The 9,289-nt window shown below is 41.3% G+C and overlaps 1 long non-coding RNA gene across 3 annotated transcripts; it reads right to left on the minus strand.

The window, feature by feature from the left end:
- Window positions 1-371: 371 nt before the first annotated feature.
- Window positions 372-7,851, minus strand: LOC147757863 (uncharacterized). Of its 3 annotated transcripts, none has more exons than XR_015320881.1 (3): window positions 6,958-7,851; window positions 6,126-6,252; window positions 372-3,319 (listed from the first exon to the last, which is right to left on the minus strand). It is a non-coding gene; the product is annotated as an uncharacterized LOC147757863 (long non-coding RNA). The 3 variants fall into 3 exon arrangements; XR_015320880.1 differs by lacking the exon at window positions 372-3,319 and adding an exon at window positions 5,273-5,875; XR_015320882.1 differs by lacking the exon at window positions 372-3,319 and adding an exon at window positions 5,273-5,875 and having other exon boundaries at window positions 6,534-7,851.
- Between the last annotated feature and the right edge of the window lie 1,438 nt (window positions 7,852-9,289).

Genomic DNA, 9,289 nt, shown 5'->3' on the forward strand with positions numbered 1-9,289 from the left:
CCAGAAAAACTAGGCGTACTGCCCATTCGAGGGTTATATCTGCTAATGGCTAATGTGCTCGGACTGGATTCTCGACTGTTGGCCTTTAGGCAATAAGAATCGTGGTGATGTCTGTCAACTCTTCATGTTTAATAATACTTACTGCCATTACCCAAACTTAACCTCTTGACCGGTTTCCCTTCGTTTAAATGTCTCGACACGCAAGCACTGTCTATTCTGAGAAACTGGTATATTTTGTCTATGTGTATATTTGTCCTGGTAAATATGCAGCCAACCAAGGACACTAGATATGTCCGAGCAGAGTCACAGGACAATGCGTTGGCGGTAGCCATAGTGACTTTTACGTATGGTAGATTGCCTTATTTGTCAGGAGCCTGTCAGGGCTGTTTTCGCATTCAGGAAGCATGAATGTCATCCTCAATTTGACCCCACACTTGCGTCTTTCTGTAGAGATTATCAATCGACCAACTGTATCAACGAAAGTTGTTTACCTAGACACAACAAATTTAGTTTACGACGCTTCGTGATGCCGATGTATGTAGATATATGCTTATGAATGACACTTATTGGCCATTTATGGAATATGCTGTTATAGCATGAGAAATATAGGGGCCCTTCGCAGATCAGCAAGCCAGTCAGAATACTCATATAACATGTACTCGCATAAATAACATGTCGAAACTAAACCTATCGTGTGGGTGATTTGGGGACAGTATTCGGGTAGAAAGTTCAAAAGAAAATCTCGGACATTAACAGATATTTGGACGTATGGAAAATGTATGTAAACGAATATTAGAATGAACTGAGGGCTGACCCCGTGTGATATCATTATGAACTAACGATAATGAATTAAAGATACTATTATCTTTTTTACATAGATATAACATATATTTATCTTTACTCCTGTCATATTTTTTATATATGTACAATCTAACCGAAATTTTAGAATAGTATAGAAGTGGTAAAAGTTATATTGAGAAAATGCGTTGCACGGAGCACTGTTCTCTTCTGAGTCAAGCCATTCATGGAAGGCTTCCTTTTACATGCGCCTACGTGATATTGTTTACGGCTTCAATATTGGATACCGGACAATTCTCGTGTAGCTTATGATACGATTCACTGGTACACACAACATGGTAGAGCTACGTAAAGCCTGTCAGACGTAAGTTCCTTATATTTCTTTCATGCTGCGTCCGCCATAGCATAAGTGGCAAAAAAAATCACTTTCTCTAGTTGTCGGATCAATTTTAAATAGGCGCGCGTTTCTGATAAGCCAAACTGGCGTTGTACATCCTCGTTTAATAGCGGCGTGTCAGCAAGCAAATACACACAGTACTTATGGCAGATTCAGTGTTCATTTCAGAAAAACAAGCCTCACCTGATCCAGCTTACATAACTGAGCTGTCTCGAGGTTTTGTCAGGTGAGTTCGATGCCATTTAAGGTCATCAGAACCTGATGAGATGCCTAACGGCGATACTGGATGTAAAACCCGAAATACAGGGGCCATTAGTGCAAGGTTGATATTGAAGGGACGCATCTCCGTATTCAAGGAGAGAAATGACAACTTTTATATGACAGCGCTTACTAATGAGTTTCTGACACGTTCTGTGAGATACTCTGTGCGGCAAGTATCGGAGCAGGATAAAATCAGTCCTAGATAGCAAAAATGGTTCACGTACTCCACAGGCGAGGGGCATAATCGAAGAGTGTTATTTTCTGTTAGTTACGCCGTTCTTCGGAACTTCATAGCTTTGATTTTGTCCAAATTGATTTCTAGGCCGGCATCCGTTATGTGCTCTTGAAGACAAACCGATACCTTCTGAGCCTTAAAACGACTGGTCCCATAGATTGCGAGATCATCGGTGTACAATAAGACATCTACTCTCATGAAGTCGTTTTTTTTTGATTATACTGTTGGGAATATCGCTTAGGAAAGGTGGGAAAAGTGAGGAGCTAAGATTGTCGCCCTAAGCCACCCTTGTCGTCCGTTGAAAAAGTTTCGGTTCCGCCACGCCATCTTGTATGGTAGTGGAATTCCGCTGCAGAATTGAAGCAATGAGCTGGGTGAGCCTAAGTTGAACTCTTCCTTCGGCACACTTGAAGAATTCACTTCCGTGCTGCCAAATGCGGCTTTCATATCGACGAATAAGATATGGGCGAACCGTTTAGCGCTTCTTGAGCTTATGGCGGATGTCCTTTTGGCAACCAGGATTCGGCAAGCGGTCATCATCGTACACTTTCTTTACAGAAGCCTCGCCCATTCATCCCGGATCATGTTTCTAGCCTTTTAGGAAGGTGCATGAAAGGTGTGATTAAAAATACTTTGTGGCTGTAGCTCTTTGTTGCGATTCTTCTTTACAAGCCCGATTCCCGAAGATCACAACCGCCGTTCAATGTAACGGTAAGGAGTGCCTTCTGCCAGTTGTGCCGTATCCCTCCGTTATCTAGACAGGCTTTACAAAAAGTAGTCTATCATGTAGCTAGCACTAGCATCTTCTTGAGTTGTTCGAGCCTCATCTAACCTGCAGCGACTGCTTTGTTGGGCTCGAACCGCCAAAAATCCTGCTCCTACCTGGCCGATCGTGATGTTGACAGCTATTGCAACCCTCATCCGGCTTGTGTGTTCATCACATAGCGCACAATATCATAGCGACACTCTCGTCACGGCGTACGTTCGCCGAAAATGAGCGATGACGATAGCTGATATTATGAAGCAGTGAGGAGATCCAGATCGTCGTAGTCATTCAAGAAGCTGCCCCGCTTCGAGCCGAAGAACAGCTTTCGTCGTATAAAGAGGATTTTCTCGTTCAGTTTTGCGTTCATAGATTTGTTTACAATATAATCATAAAATTATTCAAAGAGGCTTTCTTAGACAGATTACGATTAGTCGGCGGGCACCATTTGGGCCTGAAAAGCATACCTGCGTATATTGTTGCTACGACGAGGTATTACTTCACCAGTTACTTATATCAGGTTATATCGAAAAACGTCGAGTCGGTTTGGATTGGGAAAGAGTTCACTGAAATGTTTTTGAAGTCATTCTGCGTCCTGCGACCTTGCTAAGGCCGTTCGCTTTTACACTGCTGGGTGGATCCTTGGCAAAGAGGTGGCAGTAGCTACGGGTAGACGATCACTAAACAAAGCCTTAACATCTGAAGCGTTCCTTGGATCGAGCTACACGACTTGGGACTTCCTTTCACCGGTTACGTTTCAGCGGTTGGAGCCCTCTCAAGTGTCAATTAAGAGCCTCGTTCTAGTCTCTCTTGGCTGATCTAACCCTGAATTAGAGTAGTCCGTTACGATTGTGGACGATCCGCTCTGTAAAATATTGAAACATCGGATTGACATTTTTAGCAATACTGCTGATAGTACGGCAAAGTTTGGTTGAACGTTATGTTAAGCTTTTGACGCTTACGAATACAAAATTGTTTTCACACTGTCCATATTTTGCGTGCACTTCAACTATAGATGTCCATGTTAAAAACCTAGTACCTTTTACTAAAAATTACTTTTGTGACAGGAAAATCTCAGGCCAGACATTTTATTAATAAAAATCCATTGAACTTAAATTCGAGTTTGAAGCTTAGGCTTGATACAACTTCATACGATTATGCAAATAACTATAAAAATTAAAAAGGAAGGTGCCAAACCCTTTACGTCAGCAATATCATCAGGGCCCTTCTCAGAACCAGGTATGTAAGCATTCCGGCGTTGTATTATGATTAATTCTGGTGGCGCGCGTGGCGAGATCTAATCTCAACTATTCAAATTATAGACGTACGTTATTCAAAATTTTCTTGCTTATTATCAACTTCGACTGTGTACGTGGAAGTGTTGGATCGTCCGAAAGGACATTTTTTAGGATGCTATGTATAATATAGTTATATTCTATTCTATATCAATACAAATTCTCTTCAGTTTCAAATAGCTTGGTGCTTTCGATAAATGGTTTTAGTGAGCCTAGAATTGTCACTTTTGACCAAATAGGCTTAGAGCAGTGGGTACTATGCTAAACAAATGCCAAAACAATACAATCTGGAAAAAGACCTTATTCGCCTGCTACAGAAAACGAGGACGTCCTTCAAGGACACGAAGTATGTAGAAAAAATTTCAGTTGTTCAACTGTGCGGCCTAAATGTCGGTTACAATGGTCGTTACATCTAGTAATCACAGCTTGAAGCTTTTGCAAATGGAACGAAGATAAAAATCGAACTATTACGAGGCCACTAGATTTTACCCAGGAGAGATGGGGTACATGAAAATCGAAATATGTTTAATATGGCGAAGTTGTGACAGGCATCTTTGTGTTGTGATCTTATTGAGATGCCTCCAATACACGCAATACAGTTCCCCATGGAGCAGCATCGAGAGCGAATGAGCAAGTTAAGTAAGATGGAACATGGTAGGCCTAATTGCAAATTTTATTTCCTTTTCAAAATAACTAATTTATTTACACCGATACTATGCCTAATAAACAAACATAGGTAAAACTCATTAGTGTTCTTATTAAACCGATAATTGTAGCAAGTGTACAACTGATCGAAGGCACTTTTGTTTTTTTACTACTTAATTGTAATAGAAATGCATGGTAATCCGTATATTGAATGAAGTTTACGCACTAGCATAGATTGACCTGAGTTTTGCCTTAGCATCAGTTCCCGATCGTGACACCCGACGAAATGAAGGACGCCTGCGACATATGGCTTTTACGACCTGGAACACGATGCCCAGAATCGTATGTCTGTTCGCTGCTAGTAAAACTAAATCGCGATCGCATACGGCTGTATATAAAGTAGATAAGATAAAGAGCGATCAGTCAAAATGAGCGGTCTGCGAAAACGTATCCACTATACGTAGTTAGATAAAGTGAGAAAGCAACGGATTTATAGCGGATTCAACAAAACAGAAATCAAAGCCAAGGGTGAAATAAGGATGTCAGGTGCTTGAATGCACCTGCTAGTTGAGTAGCGAAGTGTCCCTGAAATTTATCGTTATCATTTATAACTTTTTTCTAGACTTTTTTTTTATATTTGTTCGTCGTATTAAGTATATCCATATGAAAAACGAGTAAATGTTAAGTATGTTAAGTACAGATGCGGTTTTTTGAGCAATTTGTAAAGAAGTAGATTGAAACTTGTGTTTTGTATGGCCTCTCAGGTTCAGCTTTGCTTATGAAACGCTATTTTTGGTCAAGCCTTGACAGTTCACACTGAATCAAATAATAAGTCCTTCAAGATCTGCTCCAAATTCTTTTATATGACTGATGTGCCCTTTAGACTGCCATCATCACAAGGCATATGTATCAAAAAACCGCGTGCCCCTTTCATAGGCCATATATAAAGGCAACGATGTTTTCGTTACCTTCCCTATTTTTCTTCCTCTATACACATATATCATTAATAAATACAGCGTTTTATCAGATTAGATCAGTGGACTTGTTATTACCATTTATTCAATAGGTCTCATTTTAATGCCACTTCTCAGATATTACCAGATATTCACGTCACATCCTTCATTCATACAAGCCTCATTTCAGTAGTATGTTGTGAAGACTCTGCTGCCACAAAGTAGTTTGGGTAGAAGCTCATTGCAGCCGCATTTACTGATCTAGACACGTAAATGCATGACGATAAGTCGTCCATTTGCTTGCACTGTGCATTCCAAACACAAAACACCTCACGAAATGTCGCCTACGCTGTCCTGGGCATTCACACGTGAGCTAGCTACCTGTAGTTGGAGTTGTATCCAAGAAGAGTCTAATATGCTTATTTTAAGCATTCACTCTCTCTGCATTTCCTCAGGAAGGCGCGTGTCTGTTCCTAAAATGTACGACGCTTTTCACAGCGTAATAAACGCAGACGTTCGCTACGAAGTCTTGTAGCGATGGCATCGAGGTTGTGAGATTACTTAATGGTGAAAATGTCGTTTGTGCATTGAGTAAAAGCAAATGTAGTTTTTTCTCTTCTAACAGCAAAAAATGCTTTCGGATTTCGAATAGGCCATGTACGGGTACATTATAGTTTTGTCTAAATTATTGCACCTGTGTGCAATAAATACTGTTACTATTACTAGTATTTTTATAAATCCAAGTTATTCAACTTACTTTAACAGAACAAGTACTTACTATAGAGTTTCCAATTTTTGCTTGTGCTCTATCTCAAATAGATCATTCAGCTGTTAGTCGTAATACGTATATCTTTAGAGCATCAAATTTGCCGTGACTCATTTGTAGGACCTCTAGATAGCGTACACTGAAACAGAACACAAACATCCGTTTATTTTTTATGCGGTTTTTTTTCCTGCAATACGATTTTGTCCTACACCGTTCATGCTGTCATCAACTTCAGCGGTATCGTTACCTACTATGTTGTACCACCTACGTAAGCGTACTTTGTTGGCCACCGCCCCAACATCCTTCAATCTTTTGGTCCGTAGACTCGCACCGCCTCCAAACAAGCCTATACGAAAGATGCATTCTTTAACTCTATTTACGTGCTGCGCACCAGTATCCAGTATATCTATGAGCAGGTACCTGCAGCTTTAGGTAGTGACCCAGGTCTGTAGTATCCCGACGTTACAGAGGCGCTCCCTTAAATCGTCACCGTTTTTTCACCATCTCACCTAGGGAGCAACAAAGGAAGCTGTTGGACGAGCTGGGACCGTATGGGAACCACAGTAGCTCAACTTAGTGAACCCCTTCCGCCGTCACCCCGACCTATAAGTACAGTGAGCGGTACTGTGACAGCGTTTTTGCCTCTTCCATTTGAAGACTTTCCCGCCCATTGTCCCATTGCTAAGCTACCGGCGCACATTCACCTCGTATCCTGGCGTCTCCCTTAGCAGTAGTGGCGTGCCACAAGATTCGCCATTGCCTCATATCCCTCACATGCCAAACCATTGCCAACCCCTGCTCCATCACCATTGCAAAAGGCCTACCTGCCCAGATAGAGGCTTACCTCAAAGCCTTTTCGCCAAATTGAGCTTTTGCTATTCTGCTTCCGTCGTAGCTACCCGGCTGCTATGCTACAGTGGCGTTGTGCCGGCGAGTTCCGTCTTCTCTGCGTTGTCTACTTACATCCTTTCCCCCAATTTCCAGCTTCTTTAAGTTCATCTGTCGCAGGCCGCCTCAGCCCATAGACGACGGGCCGGGGTAGACAAGAAGGAACATTTATGCTCAACTCTGTGAAGTTCTATGGTACGTAGTTTCCCCGTGAACCGTGGGGACTCAACGGAAGCTTTTCTCCGACAGGGGTGTGGGAGGGTACCAATATACCGACAGAGAAACTGTGTTATTCGAGGTCGGTCGTACCACCCGACAAACTGCCTGTTTCGGCCGCGGAATGGGTTCTCCACCAATGGAGCCTTGCCGGGGCCACCAAACGCATGGGTAGTGCCAAAGAACTCGTGGTAGGAGAGGCGTCTGCTAAATTCATTGGAACGACGAGTTCGTCTCAGTTGTTTCCTCTGTGAAAGTAAAGAGCGTCTGTACTGTTACGATGGGATGCGGGGAAATTTCTTGCGAGGAAATGGGAGGGTAGCTGGCCACGAGAAGCGCAGTGGTCCCTGTGGCGGCAGCCGTTCCGGGGGTAACAGTTTGGTTTTTCGGAGAGCAAAAGGGTTTGGAGTTATACACGGATAGTGCCATTTGCAGTATATAGAATTTACTATACGGAACAATTTCAGATCCCATGGCTACCTCAAAATTGCCAGCTTCAGTTTTAACACAAACTTCACCATTAGCACGATAACTGCATATAATGTTGCTACTAAATGTAGCTACGGTACTGAGTTTCTCTCGTCATCCATACAAATTGGAGAGTGCACGAAGCAGAGGAACATATATGCGAATTTGTGCAAACAACCTATCCAACTAAAAAAAGACGAGGCAGTCCGATAAGGTAGAGAGGTCATCATAATGCGGTAAGGCTCTCCGCAGCGGTCTGTTTGGCACTTCTCTCACTTAATGGTGTCGTAAACGATTCAGCTATTTAGTGCTTGTGTGTAGAGGTTGACGATTAGCAGAGTTGTCGATAGAGTAATACTAGATAAGAAATACCTGCAACAGCTCCCTATAAAACGATAGGGTTTAAGCGAAACACTTATTGAAAACTGAATTAATACATGACGGTCGGAGTTATAAATATATGGCATCATAAACGAATCTTGTTGTGAGGTCCATCTGTCTGAAAGCTACACAAGGATAAACTCTACACAAAAATGGTATAAATTAACTGGCTAACGTTGTCAGATTGTTAATTTGTGTTAATATCTTTCTGAGTACCATACGCAATCGCTTGTTTGAAACGGTTAGTATGAGGTGGGTCTACTATTTCGAGGCTGAGATATCGTTTAAGCGTCAACTACCCCCTTGGTCGCTTTTGACATATATATATATATATATATATATATATATATGTATACATATCGTAAGAATACTGACGGTGCTTTGAACCACATACCTTTTCAAATAACAGTTCTAAAGTGAATATGTGCCGTTTTGATCGTTGACTTCTTCGGGTACCACCATAAGCTCATCACTGTAGAATTTCTGTGTCTTCTGGGGGAAAAATTTTGACAAATAATGTTTGCTTTTTTCTATTGAAAGTAAATTGCCATCTTTAACAGAGTTCTACAGAGAAATATTATAGCCAGATGGTGCAGGATCTGGGCTATACGGCGAATGAACCATTCAAATTCCCTTAACGTTTTTTTTCCGGATAACTAAAAATACTAATAATAATAAATAATAATAAATGCATTGTCATGCGCAAAGGCGCTTTCTGTTCTAGCTACAGCCGATTTTTTTTCAACAGACTTTTGTTAGTTCTTGGTAGTAGAAGTTCCGTTTTGCTAGGTAGCAGCGACTCATAATCCACGAGCCTTTTCTAATTCCATCAAGCACCTTTGGCGCTAGTTTGCACATAGCCATTGATTGCGAATTATATTTTTTCTTTTAATTTTTTCTTACTTGCGCATGATTGTACGCGATCAACCGCGTTAGAAATAGTTTAATTTCATCCCCTGTAGAATTTCGCAGACGGAAATAGGATCGAGTGAGGTGCTTTGCGACAATTTCTTTTTTGTAGTTAGTTCAAATGATATAGAACTATTTATAGATGGATGTTTAATTTTTTCGCCATCTAACCGCTACTCAGTCATGGCTGCTGCTACGTATCAGTTCTATTCAATTTCCTCGAAAATTTCATATTTTTTTTTTATTGGTCGAATAGTGAAATGAGCATCAACAGTTCCAGAGCGAAAACGATTCAGCTATTTTTCTTCCATCTT

The sequence above is a fragment of the Varroa destructor genome, unplaced genomic scaffold (genome assembly GCF_002443255.2).
Source record: "Varroa destructor unplaced genomic scaffold, Vdes_3.0 BEIS01000002.1, whole genome shotgun sequence".
Taxonomy (NCBI): domain Eukaryota; kingdom Metazoa; phylum Arthropoda; class Arachnida; order Mesostigmata; family Varroidae; genus Varroa; species Varroa destructor.